The sequence below is a fragment of the Vanellus vanellus genome (genome assembly GCF_965231255.1).
Source record: "Vanellus vanellus genome assembly, chromosome: 2".
NCBI lineage: Eukaryota > Metazoa > Chordata > Aves > Charadriiformes > Charadriidae > Vanellus > Vanellus vanellus.
In genome coordinates this window covers 167,210,083-167,229,847 of record NC_138906.1, presented here as the reverse complement: position 1 = coordinate 167,229,847, position 19,765 = coordinate 167,210,083, and the positions used below count along the sequence as shown (strand labels likewise).

The window sequence follows — 19,765 nt, the reverse complement described above, 5'->3', positions numbered from 1 at the left end:
GTGCTACCCTTTTCAGAAGCTGGTAGTGTAAGTCAGTATGATGGAAAATCATTAATATTTGGGAGGTAAACTCTAGATTAGTCACTGACACAAATAAATGAAAAAAAAACCAAAATAAATAAAAAAGGTAGCTCCAGTCAAAAATCTTCGAAGTGTTAGGTAAAGGCAATTTTAATATTAGAATTGATAATGATCTAAGGATATCCTTTGATAACATCTCTAGCATGACCTACTGGGCCCATTAAAAGACTTAGGATCGTAAAATCATAAAATCATTTAGGTTGGAAGGGAACTTTAAGATCATCAAAGCCAACTGTAAACCTAACACTGCCAAGTCCACCACTAAACCACATCCCTCAGCATCACGTCTACCCGTCTTTTAAATACCTCCATGGGTAACGACTCCACCACTTCCCTGGGCAGCCTGTTCCAATGCTTGACAACCCCTTCCGTGAAGAACTTTTTCCTAATATCTGATGTAAACTTCTCCTGGCACAACTTCAGGCTGTTTCCTCTTGTCCTATCACCTGTTACTTGGTAGAAGAGACCAACACTTACTTGCAAGGTGACAGCCATGAGTAGACCTAATTTTCCTACACAGACGTGCAAATCTGACATAGATCTATAGATAGATTAGGAAATAAGATTCGAAATAAACAGAGACATCTTAATACATTTCCATTTATTATTTCTTGGAGTTAAAATTCAGTAGAATCCAATATGAAACTTGTGCTGTGTTGGAAACAACCAGCTTTGCCTTTTTAAAATACTGAACTATTGCAGAGAGTAATGAATAATAACAAAAGAAAAACCCAAACCTATGTTAATTGTCATTTTCTTCCTAAGGAATTCAGATGTAGGATTAAAATAACAAAAGAATTTCTCAATAAAGGAATTAATGTTCTGAGAATACACTCACAAGACGTTGTTTTTTATGGTACACAGATGGACATCATAAGTTGGAACAAATAGTAAAAAAGTCAATGATTAAGTAAATATTTAATGCATTTTGTGTATTCACAGTTTCTATAGAACAAGATAATGCACACTGTATTTTATCAAGAGTGTATACTTTACGTGTTGTGTATCCTTGCAGCAAGGACATCTGAGCTCCAGTAGAGATACAGCCCTGGGTGATACAGTCCCAGAATCAGTACAGCGATGTTAGCAGAGCAAATTATCTGGAGTTCCACGTTGGATGGTACAGCCACACTGCTGGTAATCCCCATTGTCCTCCATTTAGTGCAAAACCCAGAGGATCCGCACGCTGTGCTTTTGTATTGCCCGAGAAAGAGGTCCCTATCAATCCCTGGAGGACAAAAGTTTGCCACCACGTTCCCACAGGCCTTTTGAGACATATTAAATTTACCCTGAGAAGTGAGAAACAAATGCATGTGATGAAATGAATGCTATTGATGGAAGTACTGTAAGGCAAAGATGGGAAGGTTGACAGGTATCGTGTACCATTTTGGCGCAGGCACCAAAGCCATCATCATCGTAGATCCTTGACACTTGCTCCAGAAGAGGAAACGGCAGCCAACCAACCAAATTTGGAAAACATTAAACCATGTAGCAACCATAGTGTAAATGGAACCATATTACTTTAGCCCTGTGGTCCCTCTGGCTCTTAGCCTTCTTTTGGGAACGCAATGCCTGTGGTTAAAACTACAGTCTTACCAGATCGGGACCTATCTGAAAGTTCGATATTCCAATAAATGGCTTGTTTTCAAATAAGACTTTCTTTTCTGACTCTACTTGGAGTCTATAATTACCATGTTTCCTCTGCAATATGCCCCAGCACTTTCTCTTCTGAGGTCTTGTAGCCATTTTTTGATATAGCCCAAGCTTGCTGAGATTGTAATATCCACTGTGAGCATGATCCTGGAGGGGGAAGGTATGGTAGAGGAAACACTATAAAAACTTGAATCCTGCTCCTAAACTCCTGCAACTATTGGTTGGGCCAAAAAAAAACTCTGAAATCAGTAGTGGTATTTCTGCTGTAAGGGCAACCCCTCACATGGCAACTCTGCTGTGAGAAGGTTTGTGATCGGTGAGCCTGAGACCGAGGGTCTGAAAACAACAGACGTTCTTTCTAGGGAAGAAACGAGACCTCCAGCTGTTTTGAGCAGAAATGGAAGAGTTCAATAAGAATTCATCCTTTGAACTTTGTCTTTTGTTCTTGATTCTCTTTCCCTACATTTTCTTTCATTCTCCCCTCTACTCCAACCCCAGTATCTAGCGTGCACCCATCTGTTAAAATATAAAAAGGGCCCCCTCTGCTACTATCTATTAAAGTGCCATATGGCTGAGGTATAGCCTTAGGTGGTGAGCATCAGAGTGCAGCTCTGAGTGAACAGTGACTTCTGCATTTGAGGTTTAATTAGGTAAGTGCTTTTTTAAGTAGCATCACATTTTCCCCTTAAATATTTACTATTCCTCAGCAAAGAAAAATAGAAGATGAAGCTGGTCTAAAATACAGCCTGACGTGTATCAGCGAGCGTTCCCATGATGATCCACATCTCCTTCATCTTCACTGTTGGGAATCAGAGGCAAAGTGTTCTCCTGAGGGTGCACGATCCCTCCCACCCCGTTCTGCCCAGCTTTCCTACTTCATTACTGCTGCTACAGATCTGCCCGGGTACTCTGGGCTACGCAGCACCATCTGTTACAGAGGAGGGAGAGGTTGTTTATTTCAAGGTGCAGCTGCAATATAGGATTACTGAGGGGGTGGGAGAGCTAGAGGAATTGTGTGCTTTTAGATGTCACCTAATGTGACGGACTGAGGTGTCGTGCTGCAGAAACCTACCACCTCCAAGCAAGGAATTCCGAACTAGGAATCCAGTGCAGCGAAGGCAAAAGACCTCTAAAGAGGGACTTGGAAAAGTGTAATTTGAGATTATTCTCCCAACAGCTGCCGACTGCAGGTCAAGAACGGAGCAGAGAAGTGACAATAAATAATACGGATTCGGTATTTCTTTGCTTGTTTCCTTGCTTTTTCAATACCACTGTCAACCCTGTCCAGGGTGAATTTCGGTATCTGAGGAGAGAGGATCTCCTCCTGCTTGGTGCATGTGAGGATGTGAGGGCTTCTGCTCAGTCACACGAAATACAATGTCCAGTAACATGACTCTGAAAAAGGCAGTGAGAAGCGCCAAAGTTCACTGCTAATTGTTATTGTCTAGGAGATATTGGTTGTGCCGGATGGAGAAGACTGTGCAGTCACTGCCACAGTTATTCTGCGTTTCAAATAACTCTAGCGAATTAGAGTTAAATATAACTCGAAAATCTCTTTCCGTTCCATGGATTCATAGTAATTCCCTGCAGTTTATTCTCTTGTATTTTGTCTAGAGTAGTTTTTCACTGTTAAGTGTGTCAAAGACCTCAGTCACTGTGGTATCCAAGATCTGTTAAAAATACCTAAATGGATATCCCTTTTTTCTTCCTCTGCCTTTTGTTTAACAGACTTTAGCTGCAAAAAGGCTTCTTTGATACCCAAAAGTTCTTTCTGTGTCTCCTGGAGCCCTTAAATACTCCACCTCCCCTCTTTTGTCTGTTAATCCCTCGTAGCACTACATGCTAAAGAGTAAGTAAAATCTTAATCATTTCTGTTCACATAAATGGAACCAGAGGCACAATGCAGAATATGTAATGTATAACTGGTTCTTCAGTGACTGCTCATGATTATCTTCCCTCCCCAACAAACCTCTTTTTCTTTTCAAAAGAAAATGAAGACACTTCTGGAAGCATACATAATCCCTTTGGTGACGCTCTTCACGATAGTGATAATAAAGAGAGAGGAGTCGAATAGATGCAGCACCCTGATAAATCTGCCAGAGCTGATTTTGAGGATGTAAGGACACCCACTCTTGCCAGTACAAAAGGAATGTTTCACCCATTCACTGCCTCCAGCAGCACCCAAAGCAGGTACCCAGGGAAGGGTAGTAACAGATGATGTACATGGGACATTTTTTTTTCATTTTTCGTTAGGATTGCAGGAGACTTAGTAGGGGAGAGAGCTGCTTTGCTGTGTATGAAGAACATTATGGGGAAAATAAGATGGAAGTTGTATCCATGCAGTAACTATAGAATTTGTGATGCTTTCGTTAGATGGCTGCCAGTAGGATCTAGCATGAGAGTTGATATTTACGCATGTTTCCAATAGTACTGCCCAAGGAAATTAGGATAACCTGGTCTCCATATGAAAATGGGAACACTTTGTGTGTAAATTTAAAAAAAAAAAAAGAAAGTGGAAAACAAAAAAAAAAAAAGAAAGCAGATGGTGTCACTTCCAAGGCACATTTTTACGAAGATAGGCTGTTTTCCTTATACTAGTGGTTGCAACAGTAGTCTATCTGGTCAATAAAGATTTATTTATAGAGAAAATATACAAGGCAAGCCATTAAAACCTGTGAACAGAATAAGATAATACAAAAATAATTATTACAGAAGTAATATATATAAAAAAAAAAAAAAAACAAAAAAAAACAAACCAAACCAACAAACAGGGTGGTATTAATTTCACTGAAGTTTCGACAAATAATCTGAACTAGTCACCCTAGTCTCCCTTCCAGGCTAATGTATAGAGACAGACATGTTAAATGGTAATTATTCTGAGTTGTTGAATAGATTAGTTAAAAGTGAGCTGGGCTGTCCTCCAGAATTGCTTGTCTCTCTCCACTCTCTAAAGGGAAATCTAAAGGGTGACTTGTGTTGATCTGGAGCATTTCTATTCGGATGAAAAGAATCTCGTCCATAGTGCTCCATATTTACTTGTAGAAAGGGAGAAACCTGCAATAGGTGGGATATTTCACCAGCTTACCCTCGAAGGATGAGGGGAGGGGTCAAAGCAAAATTCAACTCAGTTATTCTTACCCTCATGTCTTTGTTTATTTGTATTTACAGCCAACTGAGGACCAAATGAGGAGGTGGCTTAAGGCTTATCAAGGTTATCTATAAATAGCAGAGTGAATTCCTTGGCATCTCTGCGTCCTCCTGCCACAAGCCTTTGCTCTGATGCAGATACCAACTGCTTTCCTCTCCTTGGTGTCTACTAAAATATCTCCTTTCTGACGGGATTAGTTTTTGCGTTACTCTAGTACTTATTGCTAGAGCGTAAGTGAAGCAACCATGTGAAGCGTATTTCCATTCAGTGCTTCAGCCTTTTTTCAAGGCAAGAAAATGAAGTCATAACCCTTCCGCACCTTGAGCCATATACCATCTATATGAATAAACCCAATGTACGTATGTAAAACCAGCATCACCCGGAGTTAATAACAGCTAGTGTTCAGATGGATGCAAAAAATGCATTATATTAACTTCTATGGAATTTATTAGTTCTGTTTTTAATTAGTTCTCAGTGCAGCAATTTATTTCCAGTGCGGCTCTTAATGAAAACATAATAAGTTGCAGTTCTAATTCTAGTACGAGGAGTTTTATCCAGTCCGTCTCTGTCCTCACTGACTAAAGTAATTTCTGTTCCCTTCATACTTAAAGAGTCTTTTTAAAATAAATAAATAAATACATAAATCTGAGGTAGATTAAATGCAATTTATTGCATCTGAATATGCAGGGCTGCTGCACTGGAATACACATTAGTGTGTCAGACAGCATCACTCCTATGCAAGGTACAGAGTCTCCCACTGTGTTTTTCTTTCCTGACAGATGAGCTTTTCAACTCTCATTTTCTCTAGTTCTGCACAAACCGTGTTATTCTTCCACCAGTTAACTTTGAGCAAAACTTGGAGCGCACAGTTCCTGCTCCCTTAGCTGAAATAGCAGGAGTTTAACGCTAACCATGTTGTGTGTCTTCTGTGGGCTTTTTTTTAGGGTTTATCAGCTCTATTTCCACTAACAGGTGAATGAGAATTTAAGGGTTTCTGTCACCTTTTATAGCCCTGATTTGCTTGCTCTGTGGTTAAATGCTGCTGCAAGGTAGAAGCCTGGTATTTCCCCACGGCTCTTGGCAGATTCTCAGGGATGGTGAAATAGTAACGATACGCTGAATGGGTACTGAGTGATTTGCACGCTAGGCAGCCTTGGCTACATACCATAGTGTGGAAGCATCCATCTCCTTGAAATTGTCTTTTCCTGCAACCAGACGTATTTTAATCTGAGTCAGCATTTTTCTGCCTGATAGTTAATCCAAACTGAAAGTCAAATGCCGGTAATTCTGCATGTTCCCAAAGGAACATGAGATTTGCCACGTTGGTGCAAACTGATGACTCGTCACATCTGCTGTCTAATCTCTATTAGTCTCCAGCACATGATATCTTATCTGGCTGGTGTTTTATGTCTCTCATTTCAGTGTTATCCTGAGTGCTTCCCGGAATAATTCAGCATATTCATAAAGTTGATATTCTCTCTCCTTCCCCCCTCCACACAACAGGAGTTGCCAAATGTGAGTCTGGGACCGCTGTTTTTCTAGGGAAGTGTCTTTCTAGGCAGTGACTGCACAGGCCAAAAGAGATGTGGCCTGTTTCAAGGCAAGTGAGACTCAAGTCACCTGTCCGTGAAGTTTAGGGAATGGAGATGTGTATTGTCTGGCTCAAACGTTAACTTGCGCTTGAAGACACAGGGGTTGAAAAATATTAAAAAAAAAAAAATAAAAAAATGTTCAGATTGCCTTGGAGCACCCTGAAGGTGAGGTAAGAAGGAGGAAAATAGGCCATGTAACTGGTGGTGCCTCTGTCTTTTATGATAACATCTTCAAATTGCCCCCATTACCGTAGAAGTCTGATTAAAGAGGTGCAGTGGGAGCACTGTCCCCCCTGGTCCCTGCTAGCAGGTTTTGCCTGACAACCATTCCACCTGCAAAAGGGTGAACAAAATCATTCACCTTTTTGTTCCAAGTGGCAACAGGAAGAAACATCCTGTCCTGAAACGCCGGCAAATCTAGGATCTCTGTGCTGTGTTCTCCTTTTCATCCTCCTCATGAGAAACAGGATTTCCCACAATTAACCCAACAATGTCTCCACTCCCAAAGGTCTCCAAATTGCACTTTAAAAATAAAGAGGGCGATGTGAGAAAAAAGGCTGCATCTTGTAGCTGAGCAAAGTTAATGCAGCTTGAAGTGCAAAGTGAGCTCATGGACAGAGAAAGACCAGTGCTATTTTCTTGGTCATTCGGTGCCATCTGTTTAATGTCACTTAGATTTAGATCACGCATTGCTGGCAATTTTAACCTTTTTTCAAGGCAAGAAAATGAAGTCATAACCCTTCTGCACCTTAAGCATTACTCTTACGCGTTTCACTCTTCTGAAGATGGTTCCAGATAAGTTTCCTTAGTTTGTTATTGGAATGTTATGAAGGAAATCCCTAATGACTGAGATGTTTGTTTGAGAAGTAGGATGACAACGCTTCTACAAGAAAGCTAATATGAAGAGAAAATGAATATGCTTTTTTTTTTTTTTTTTTTTTTTGAGGAAGCATCTTCTGCGAGTTGTGACCTGGAAAAGAAGCAAGGCCTTATATTTAGGTGGTTTTGGTTCCTTCTCTCTCTCTTGACTTGCTTTAGGATAGGCATAAAGGAGTTCTACCTTTAAGCTCACCTTGTTTGCAGAACAAGATTGCTTGTTCACATGTTGCTATGTGTCAGCTTTAGGCACATCTTCACTTTTCCTACTTTTTCTTTTGCAAGTAGTCTGAAAAGCCACAGCACTGTGTGGGTGTCTCGTGGAGCAACTCACATGGAGATAACCCATACACAAGGTGGTGAAGCATCTGCAGTGAGGTCAGCATTAATGGTCAAAAGTAGATGGTATAGAAAAATGGGTAGAGGCATCGAAGCTTTATGGACCAAAACAACTGGTCAGAGAGAAAGCTAGCAAAACATCATCGAGTTTTTGGTGCACATATTCAACATTAGACAATTTAAAAATCCTTATACAGGTAGTCTTGCTAATTCTATAGCAGCCTTTCTTTTTAAGAGGTTGGGCAAAATTACATTGACTTGTAAGTCTGTGTTTCCGGTTTGTGCTGAGGATTCCTGGAAGAATTTACTGGAAAAACTTGTCAGAAACCAATTTTTACACTTCTCACAACCTCAGAATAATGCATTCAGAGCTTATGTCAACTATATGACTCAAATAGTAAGAAGTTATTGGAGGTTGAAAAGGAACTGTATCTTAGACTAAACATTGTCATGTTAAGAACTATGTAATGACTTTTCAATCATACACAACTCTTGCCATGCACAACGTGCAATAAGGGGAAAAGAAATTAGGTCAGCTCATTCATAAACAGACAATTTTCTTCGTGTTTTACCGTGATAAGACAATGCTGCTGAGATTTGCTATTCACTTGCCATTTAATCAGAATAGAGCTTGTGATGTCATTATCTGATATAATTTAAAAATCCTTATACAGGTGGTCTCGCTGCTTCTATAGCAGCCTTTGTTTTTAAGAGGTTGGGCAAAATTACCGCTTCCATTTCCCTCTTCCCATCTCATTCATTTTGTATTACCTCCCAAGCCCTAGACATTTCACATTTGTGAAATGGATTTTCTCATGATCCCCAAAGTTCAGCTAGCAATATTCAGTTCTGAAATGTGATAACACTTATTATATATCTTAACATAATTACATCATAATCTGCAGTTTTGGTTCCTAGGTGCAGATTCTGACACTGCTACAGACCTTTTTTATAGGTCTACATGACCTTATCAGTTGCAGGTTTCATAAAAACTTTGCCATGTACTGTGACACTGATAGGGAAAACTCTTTACAGCTCAGACACAGAAATACATAGGGGCAAATTCCATGCCAATCTTCTAGCAGGAAGATGGATAAAGTTTGGGATGTCTTTTAGTGTAGTGGATGCCGAGGAGCTGGCCTACAGAAGCAACATCTTTCTTGGACCATCAAACAGTGCCTGTAGTATGGGATTGGGATTTGTTGTTGGTGGTGTTTTGGTTTTGGTTTTGCTTTCTCCCCCTCTTACTCCCCCCCACCCCCCCTCCCCAGTATCCTCTAATTTCTTGATTTAGTTTTGCTTTAGGATCAACCTGGATTATCCATAAGATATATCTATGTACTTTTAGTGGTCCCTGAAAGATGCCCATGTACTTGCATTCATATGTGCTTCTGAAAATCCTATATTACCAATGATCTGCATCAGCCAAATTAGAAATCATTAATGTCAGGGCCAGAAGTCCTCTAAATTTCCAAAGGCTCAGGATTTCTACTGGGGCATATTTCTAAACTGAAGAAGAAATTATTTCAGTGAAGTTGAATCAAAGGTGGTTGCTGGGCCCCATTGATGCAGTTAAGAGAATGCACAGGAGAAATAAATTACTAAGTGAGTATGGAGCAATATTGCATGGGGTTTATCATCACCCTGCTATCTCATTTTTTCTGACAGAAGGCCCCTGGGTTATTAGGTCTGTCCTATTTTAAGAATCTATTGTTAAAATTCCAGTATAAACAGAAATGGACAGTGTGACTGAGTAAGAACAGGAGCTTTCCTTCTACGGGCAGAAATGTCCCACTAGAGAAATATCTAAAATTTCTATAACAAAAAGTGGGTATCATTTAATTCCCTAGAAAATTAGTGGGAAGGATTATTTAAGAAGGAATAACTTAAACAGATGAAAAGTCAGGCTTTACTGAAGGCAAAATCTCATCACCGTGTAGTACCTTTGAATAAAGGCCCAGATAAAGACTTGGGTCTGGAAGGTTCATAATGTCAGGAATGCAATTCTCAGAATAATCTTGTGTCTGATTAGCTTCAGCTTCAAAGAGGCAGGAAACACCACAGATTTTGTTAGTGTTCTGACTTCTGTCTTCTTTTCCTTGCCTTTTTTTTTTCCTATCTTGAAAATGCATCACTAAGAATTTTTGTATACAATAAAGTAACTATATCAGGCCCGTGTTGAAACCATGAGCAAGGTGATCAGAAAGGGAAGACATGGGTCCTCAGAGACCATTCTCCACCATCACAGGTGGAATGGGTTCAGGTCAAATGAGTTAAGTCATTAATTGCACCCCAACTGTAGAGGAAGGTTTTCTGACGTAGGGGTAAATTTGATGTTGATGCTCAAAGCTGGTCATCTGTTGAATCCTGAACACATAAGCAAAGTATATCTACCATGTTGTATTGGGTTTGCAGGGAAGGGTTTTGGTAGCGGGGGGGCTTCAGGGGTGGCTTCTGTGAGAAGATGCCCAAAGCTTCCCCTATGTCTGATAGAGCCAATGCCAGTTGGCTCCAAGATGGACCTGCCGCTGGCCAAAGCCGAGCCCATCAGCGACAGTGGTAGCGCCTCTGTGATAACATATTTTAGAAGGGGAAAAAACTGCTGCACAACAGCAGCTGGAAGAGAGGAGTGAGAATATGTGAGAGAGCAACTCTGCAAACACCAAGGTCAGTGAAGGAGGGGGAAAAGGTGCTCCAAGTGCCGGAGCAGAGATTCCCCTGCAGCCTGTGGTGAAGACCATGGTAAGGCAGGTTGTTCCCCCTGCAGCCCATGGTGGTTAACAGTGGAGCAGATATCCACCTGCAGCCTGTGGAGGACCCCACGCTGGAGCAGGTGGATGCCCAAAGAAGGCTGGGATGCCATGGGAAGCCCAGGGAGGTCTCCTGGCAGGTCCTGTGGACCTGTGGAGAGAAGAGCCCATGCTGGAGCAAGTTTGCTGGCAGGACTTCTGACCTTGTGGGGGATGAACACTGGAGCAGTTCATCAAGAACTGCAGCCCAAGGAGAGGACCCATGTCGGACAATATCATGCATGACTGTCTCCCATAGGAGGGACCCCACACTGGAGCAGGAGAAGAGTGTGAGGAAGAAGGACCATCAGAGACAGTGTGATGAACAGACCACAACGCCCGTTCCCTGTCCCCATGCACCACTTGGTGGGGAAGAGGTAGAGAAGTCAGGAGTGGAGTTGAGCCCTGGAAGAACTGAGGGGTAGGGGGAAGGTGTTTTAAGATTTGGTTTTATTTCTCCTCATCCTACTCTGATTTGATTGACGATAAATTAAATGAATTTATTAATTAATACTCCAGTTTGCCCATGACAGTAAGTGCTGAGTGGTCTCCCTTTCCTTATCTTGACCCGTGAGCCTTCTATATATTTTGTCTCCCCTGTCCAGCTGAGGAAGGGGAATGACATAGCAGCTTTAGTGGGCACCTGACATCCATCCAAGGTCAAACCCACCACATGTCTGGAAAATCCAAGAGATTTCTGTACCTCTCAGAACTACCATGCTCTCCATACTTATCTCTGGTACATCAGGAAAAAAAATAATATTAGTAACTACAAGTGGCTAGAGGCAGAAAAACATAAAAAAACAGTGGTTTCCTACTTTCTTGTCAACATTCTGTTGAGGTTTTTCAGAAACAGAAAACTTAGATCCTCATGTTAAAAGACGCTATGTCCACTATTAGCCTTGTGGATGAGTTTAGGTTCTCTATCATGAATGAGATGGTGCCGCAGGATTTCAGCTCTGTCATATTTGGAAGTTACTTTCTAACTTACACCTGAAACGGATATAGAGTATACAACAGTTTCAGAGGAAAGCAGATAAATACAATATATTGTGATAGGACATGGGCTTAGTCAGTGTAAGTCTGCATATGTGAAGGGTTCAGCCCAAAAATATCAAAAGGCGTTTGTGCCTTGAAAAGAAGTTCATTAGAATATGAACTGGAATAATGATTAAAAAAACCCAAACCCCCAAAAAAACTCTGAATTAAACAAAAATAGCATAATGAAGAGGAGGACCTAACATTTCCTTTCTGTGGGCTGCAGCTCAGGATACCTGCACTTAGGGTCTGACATTAGGGTTTGACATTTAGAGAAGGTGGCTGTGAATAGTTCTGAAGAGCTGTTTCCATGTCCACATTTTCACTACTCAGTACGAAAATCCATCTGTTCATTCTATCCTATATTCTCCATTCTCTGGACACTCCATCAGACTTACTTCAACAGCGTGGGTTTACAGACTATGACTTTGCAGAGCAACTGCAAGAACTTTCATATGGATCTGCTGCAAAGCTGGATAAAGTAAGTGAGAGTGTTTGCACTGACTCTAGTGAGCTTCGGATCAGCTCTCCTCTTTCAGTGATGCAGACTTCCACTTGATAATTTCATAGGCCTCCTTTAGTCAGTCAGTTTGTAGTGAACGCTGTTGTTTCACACTTTCAAGAAATCACTCCACTCAATTAGCCAAAAATCTCTGTTGGTCAACTACTATTAATAATGGACTACAAATCGTGTGGACGGGCCTTCTCCAACAGAGCAGTTCATTGAAGCTAATGTCTATGAAAAAAAAAACTTAAATCTGTATAAATTTGCAGAAGTCAAGAGTTGTATCATCAGAACTTGCTTACACAATGTGATGTGTGTCATCACATTTACTTAGAGGAAAAACAGGTCTCAGTTCATTTGGAATAACGTCAGGTAGGCTCAAATTGGTTTATTATTCTGGAGAATTTGTCTTCCCATCAGACTAGCTCTTTCATTCACAGGCAGAACAGGCTGGACTAAATAAATGAGCAAAGTCTACACTGTAAACCCCAAAGGGGTGAGAGACGCTCCTCTGAAGCCAAGGAGGGCTGTAGGATGGATCCATCGCTCAGGTCCCTATTGCAACTTAGAGCTAACACAAAACAGGAGCAGCTCTTTCTAGTCTGTTTTTGCAGTTCACAGTAAAGAGGTCTGTTAACCTGCACAGGAGAGTAATCTTAGCAGCCTGAGAGCAGCAGTTTTGGTTTTGGTTTCTTTTTTTTTTTTTTTTTTTCATTTGCCCTTTCCTTTCTTGCAGTTTCTCTTTATGCGTGAAAAAAAAAAAACATCAAGCTAAATATACCTGTTTCCTTTCATTGACTATGAAGGTAATAGAAATGACTCACTGAAATATGGATAGGCAAAGACTCGAGTCATCCAGGTTTCTACTGGTAATGTTCCCAAGATATAAAAAAACCCAAAGACCTACCCTAGCACAATTTTTAATTATTTTTTTCTAGGGACTGTAATTGAGTTCTTTTTTTGTATAGTAACTAACGCAAGCCTGTATAGTCCATAACTAGAACTGCTAAACTCAGCATAACTATTACTACAGCAAATAGCAAAAACCCCTCTTTAATCAAAACCTAAAAGTATGACAGAACTCAAACTCTTTTTCAGTAATGAAAAATAACTCATTTTTATCCTCAACTAAACCAGAAACATATATTAAGTCTGTTGGTTTGTTGGCCCAATATGTCTTGTAGCTAGATTGTGTCTGGAGAATCTCTCCTGTTACACTCAGGAGCCAAGTCTGCAGATTATCTATTTCTAATTTAAATGGCTTTTGCAATGTTGAATATTTTCCCTGCCTGCAAATCAAGATTCATAATCCCCAGTAGCTGCAGCAGAGCCTGCCAAGAGTAATGGCTTGTGCTGGTAGTAGCGTTTGCTTTCATGTCAAACATATGGTGCCCTTCATCCTAGTCCTAGGAGGAAAAGCCTGTCCGAGGTCCACAGGATCTGATTAGACTGCGTTCCTTCTCCCTGTACAGAGGCACACGTGAGCTCTCTCACCCACGCATATGTGCGCGCACACGTGCAAATCCACACACTAATCATAAAGGAGCATGCCCAGCCTATTTAAGGCAGGCATCTGTTAGTGATTGACTTCAATTCGTCATTTGCTGATCGATTGCATTTGCGCCACGCCGCCGTCGATTGCTCGACATGGCTGAGACTGCACCGAGGACGATGCTAAGAAATCCAGATGACCGGCGGGCGGTTCTGTGATGCTAACACACATGGTTTAGGCAGGGCATCACCGGCAGGACGAGGGAGGTGATCCTTCCCCTCTACTCGGCACTGCTGAGAAACATCTGGAGTGCTGCGTCCAGTGCTAGGCTCTCTGGGACAAAAAAGAGACATGGACATACTGGACCGAGTCCTGAAAAGGGCCACGGAGAGATGATTGAGGGATGGGGACATCTGACATATAAGGAGAGGCTGAGAGAGCTGGGACTGCAGCCTGGGGAAGGGAAGGCTCAGGAGGATCTTATCCATCTATATAAGTACCTGATGAGGGGTATAAAGAAGATGGAACCAGGCTCTTCTTGGTGGTTTCCACTGACAAGACAAGACAATACATGCTTACAAGTATCTAAAGGGTGGGTTGAAGGAGGATGGAGCCAGGCTCTTTTCAATGGTTCCCAGTGACAGGACGAGGGGCAATGGGCACAAGTTAGAACACAGGAAGTTCCGTTCAAATACACGGAAAATTTCTTTACGGTTCAGGTGACAGAGCAGTGGCACAGGCTGCCCAGGGAGGTTGTGGAGTCCCCTTCTCTGGAGATTTTCAAGACCCGCCTGGATGCAGTCCTGAGTAATGTGCTCTGGGCAATCCTGCTTTAGCAGGGGAGTTGGACTAGATGATCTCTAGAGGTCCCTTCCAACTCTTAAAACTCCGTGATTCCGTGAAGAGGGGCACAACCTGAAATACATGAAAATTTGTTTAAACATAAGTAAAAGCTTTTTTACTTTAAGAGTCGACAAAGAGGAGCTATTCAAAATCCAGCTGCACACAGCCCTGATTGCCCTGCTTCAACTGACCCTGCTCTGAGCTGGTGGTTGGACTAGATGATCTCCAGAGGTCACTTCCCACATCATCCGTTCTGTGATTCTGTGACTTGCACAGGCAGTGAACATATTGATGATTGGCACCTGTAGCAATGTTCCTTCCTTTTCAGGGTAGTTTTCTTTCCTCTCCACTTACAGCCTCCACTTCCACTCTTTGAAAAAAGATCGTGAAATATTAAATGACCAAGGAAGTGAGAAAGGTTCCCAAGTGGATGGAAGGGTTATATAATTAGTAGTGTCCATCCCCTTTCCAGAGCCTTTCCACTTCTCTAACTCCAGCAAATCCTTTTCTAATATTAAAAGGACTTCTACTACTCAATTTGTCCACTGTGTACTTTTCTGCATCTGAGAAAGTCATCCTGAAGATCCCTTCGTAGTAAACGCTAGTCAATATCAGCTGGTGAAATTTAGGTCATTCTGAAGTCGATGTCTTTATTCAAATGACCCCCACCCTAAAAATCCATTGGCTGTATTGATTAGGTTTGTAATTACTGTAATAGGAGCCTGGAGCATAGGAGCCATTATACTCAGATGGCGATATTTACACCTCAAATTACCTGAGATGAATGTCATCTTCAGAAGGATACCCTTTCTCTTTACCAAAGAGTGTTTCTATTAGCTCTTTGTGGTGTTTATGTGAATGCAATGCAGGAACTGTCTTCTATGGTTTGTATATGCACTACAGCACGCAACGGACACCTGATTTCAAAAGATTATATAAATGATATCTTATTATGAAAATTTTAATAATTGGCATAAAGAACAACATGTGTGTGTTTTTGTATTTTGTTGCTTTGAGGGGGAGGGGTCTCGTCTCTGGTCTATTTGGTCTATTTTGCCACCTTGTTGGTTTACAATAAACCATAATTAAAACAAAGGGTGTTTCTAAGGCTTTCACCTGTAGAAAAAAAAAAAAAAAAAGAAAAAAATGTTCTGAGTTATGGGTGCAATAATAATAACAGACTATTTTTCCATCCCTTTCCTTTCCCTTGATACCAAGTTTAACCAGATTTTCTTGCATAGCATGTACATACACACAAAATTCACTAAGGAAGTAGAGGTAGAATAAACACAAACTACTACTATTTTTCATATTGATGTTTACTACAAATACACAGACCTGCATCATGGGGTGGTGAGTGCAAAAATACAATTCGTCTGATCTCAGAAGTCTATAGTGCTGATGTCTGCCGTGGAGGTGCTGCCTTGCTGCTGGTGTCTTTCCTAAGAGGATTCTCTTACAGTAATTGGAGAGAAACGTGCACTTTCATAGAAATTTGCCTCTTTATTTCCATTAACTGTCTACATAAATAGCGTAAACATTTTTTGATAAATAGCGTAAACATTTTTTTGTTGTAGAGATCTACTCATGGTATAGTGAGTCCTTCCAGTTAAGAAGTGCCTAATGGTTTCATTGCATGGGAAAATGGAAAACAGACTAAGATTTCTTAGATATATTCACTCCTGAAAAGTGCATCGGTGTCACTGTCTGGCTTCTATACTTAGTTTACCTCACCGAAAAATGTATTTTTAAAACTAGGTACACCGTCCTCCAGGTTTTGACTGCGCATTTGGGGACCAGCTTGAGTAGCCACCCTTCCCTCTGTAACAACTTGACATCATCAAGTCTCTGGGAATCCCGTGAATACTTATCAGTTATTCTTGCTTTTGCAGAGCCTGTGATCACCCTGTGAAGTGGAACGGATTCTCAAAGCATTTCACACTCAGGCCCTACGTCAATGTCTGCTTTACTGGTCACGTCGTATTAAAACTGCTATAGCCAACAAACACTAATTGTATAACAGAAAAGCTAAATTTTATACTGTGTGTTCGTATAATTGTGAATAAGTTTTTTTGTTTGTTTTTTTGTTTTTTTCTCCCTTCATTGCAGACATGTTTTACCTTATGTTACAGATTTTAATTATGTCCCCTGTGTATCTGGGGAATGCTATTTCTTTGCCTCCAGATTTAGTATGCAGAGTGCTGTAAGATACATAGCTGTTAATTCATCTTTATTGTTCGTGGTTTTAACATGCTCCTGATCTCCAGTTCTGCTCATTTAAAACGATGAAAGGCAACACGTTTTGTTTGATTCTTTTTTGTTGTTGTTTTTGTACATTTTAAAAATAATCTCGCTCAGATTCTCCTACTGTGCACTGCTGCTTTAGCGATTGCTCTGCCAGATCTGAGCTAAGTAATTTCACAATTATACGTGCCATTTACAAACACATCAATTAGATGCTTATTTGATCCCATTGTAGGCATAGAACACCACATGTATTTATGAGAAACACTAGTGAAAGAGCAGGACAAATAAACACTAAAAAATATAGTTACATTTTTTTTTAAAAAGGAAAAGACCTTTAATCTGTTAAAAAAATCAAGCAAGGCATCTTATGAAAAATGTCAATTTTGCATTAGATTTCATTTCATAGGTTTCAATGCAACCAGCATTTGGGATTTTGTTCCATTTTCACCCACAATATTTTTGCTGAAAACATGATTGAAAATGCCATTTAAATTCTTCTTTAAATGTGTTGTGTACTATAAACGCAGTTTTCCTCCAGTAAATAAAGCATTTCAAAAATGGTTTTAATTAAAATGTCATCGGAATTATTGAAGAGAATTTCACAAAATAATGTTTTTTATTCTTTATGAAAAGTTACGTCTTTTGACAAAAATGTTTCTAACCAGAAAAAAAAAAAATCAGCTACCTCTGTATGTTATGGATTTTTTGGTTACCGTGAAGGTTTAGAAAAGAGTAACAAATACTAAACTAGATTCTCACCTGCACTGATTTCAATTACATGCTTCCTTTCCAAAAAGCTGATGCAGTCTTTCGCCAGTAAAGGCTGAGCACAGAAAATGCTGAGAGAAATCCTGCAGGTGCTTAAGCTCATTCAGGGTCAAAACTGTAAAACTTCTTAAATCACTGCAGTTAGGTTTGGTGAGGAAACAAAAGTCAGAGTTTTTGGTGTTTTTTCTCTAGATCTGTCCTACAAAATCTGCATAGCTGGATCATTGAATGTGACATTAAATATTCAAAATTTGCTATTGAGGAAAGCTAATTAATAGAAGATGATCTTTTTTCCAACCAAGCTTACTACTGGCATGAAATTAAAAATTATGATACCTAGTGCTTTACCTTACTACAGAGAGAGTTTACTTCTAGAAACAGAGCTCCTGCTTATAGCCACTACAAACTGCAGGCTGCCTCTATCAGCAAATTTGGCAAATCCTGTAGCAATGAAAATGGTTTTCATCTAGTTAGTAAGAGCTGAAACGAGCCCAGCTTGTAGCTGATTGCAAGCAAATATTTTGAGAGCCTCAAGTTGCATTTGAACAAGGGATCCAGAAAAAACAATCCTTGCCCATTTGCTAATCCCATTCATTAGAAGCTCAGTGATTAACTCATTAGTATGATGCAGTGCAGAGACAGACTGACGGAGCTTTCAATCAGCAGCTTACACAGCAGATGGATTTGGCATCGATGACCCAGGTGAAATATTTCTCTGCTGAAACTATAGAGGCTGCTTGGCTTAGACCAGGCATGAAATCTCCATGTGGTAACACAGTCGTATTTCTCTGTGTTGTGTATTGTAGACTTGGTTATAACTGCAAACCCTATTTCAAAAAAACACTATTCCATGAGGTTGCTATAAAAAATATATTCATACTAAATCATAGAATGAAACAATGGTTTGGGACAGAAGGGACCATCTAGTTCCGACCCCCCTGCCATGGGCAGGGACACATCCCACCAGACCAGGTTGCTCAGAGCCCCATCCAACCTGACTTTGAACACTTTCACTGATGGCACATCCACAACTTCTCTGGGCAACCTGAGCCAGTGTCTCACCACCCTCACTGTAAAAAATTTCTTCCGTATGTCCAATCTAAATGTACCCTCTTTCAGTTTAAAACCGCTGCATCTTGTCCTGCCACCACAAGCCCTGGTAAAAAGTCTTTCCCTGTCTTTCTTACAAGCTTTGTTTAAATAGTGAAAGGCCACAATAAAGTATCTCTGGAGCCTTCTCTTCTCCAGGCTGAAAAACCCCAACTCTCTCAGCCTTTCCTCAGAGGAGACATGTTCCATCCCTCTGACCATTTTTGTGGCCCTCCTCTGGACCTGCTCCAACAGGTCTGTGTCCTTCTTGGACTGAGGGCTCCAGAGCTGGACTCAGTACTGCAGGGGGGTCTCCCCAGAATGGAGCAGAGGGGCAGAGTCCCCTCCCTCACCCTGCTGCCCACACTGCTGGGGATGCAGCCCAGGATGGGGGTGGCTTTCCGGGCTGCCAGCACACATAGCCATCTTACGTTGAGCTTCTCATCTACCAGTATCCCCAAGTCCTTCTCCTCAGAGCTGCTCTCAATCCCTTCATCCCCCAGCCTGTATTGATACTGGGGATTGCCCCAATCCAGGAGCAAGACCCTCTAGTTGGCCATAGTTTTTCCTTGCACTGGCATATTTTTTTTTCTTCTTTACAATATCACAGGCAGAGACACAAAGCTCAAAGCTTTCCAATGAAGGCTGTTTAATTTGAGCAGATTCTGCAAGCCATCATGGGGTAGAGGGTTAATATGAGAACAGGATATGACAGGGGAAAATTCTAATAAAATCTTTTTTTTTATGGGTATTATGAGGAGCTAGGGCATGCTGGCAACAATGGAAGGAAAGTTAAAAAGATCCTGACAAAATAAATTAAAAAGAGGCACATCAGAAACATAGTGAGCTAAGTACCCAATTAAATTATTAAGTTGTCAGGTCCTCTTACTCAGGAGTGGAATAGGAAGCAGTTTTTGTCTCTAGTGCCTTAAGGACAAGTGTGAATATGAAACCCAAACCTATTATTTGACATGTGTCTTGCTGTCACTTAGACAAGCCATTCAGAAGCCAGTGAAACTTCTCAGATCTGAGGTCTTTGCAAATGGGAACTGTTCCCCAAAGACAGGTCTACAAAGGGATGTAGGTGTCAGTCGTGATACTGTTGTACCTACCATCTACTCTTCAACAATCTTTTTGACCTTTAGGCCCCTTTTACAATACATGTGAAATCTTTTATGGGATGTATAAATCTACTGTCTTGGGAAGAGGGCTGTTTAAGCCAACCAGGAGGAAGTCGTAAGGAGCATTCAGTGTCTTAATCCCTGCAAGACAGGACATGGAAACAGTTCTGCTGACTAATCTCAA

At 40.9% G+C, this 19,765-nt stretch overlaps 1 protein-coding gene across 1 annotated transcript in view; it reads left to right on the top strand.

Moving 5' to 3' along the window:
• TSNARE1 (t-SNARE domain containing 1) overlaps positions 1-16,351 on the top strand; it is a gene marked incomplete at its 5' end in the record, with an annotated part of 427,114 nt that extends 410,763 nt beyond the window's left edge. The window contains one exon of the mRNA XM_082499260.1: positions 16,249-16,351. The remainder of the gene's footprint in view (positions 1-16,248) is intronic.
• Between the last annotated feature and the right edge of the window lie 3,414 nt (positions 16,352-19,765).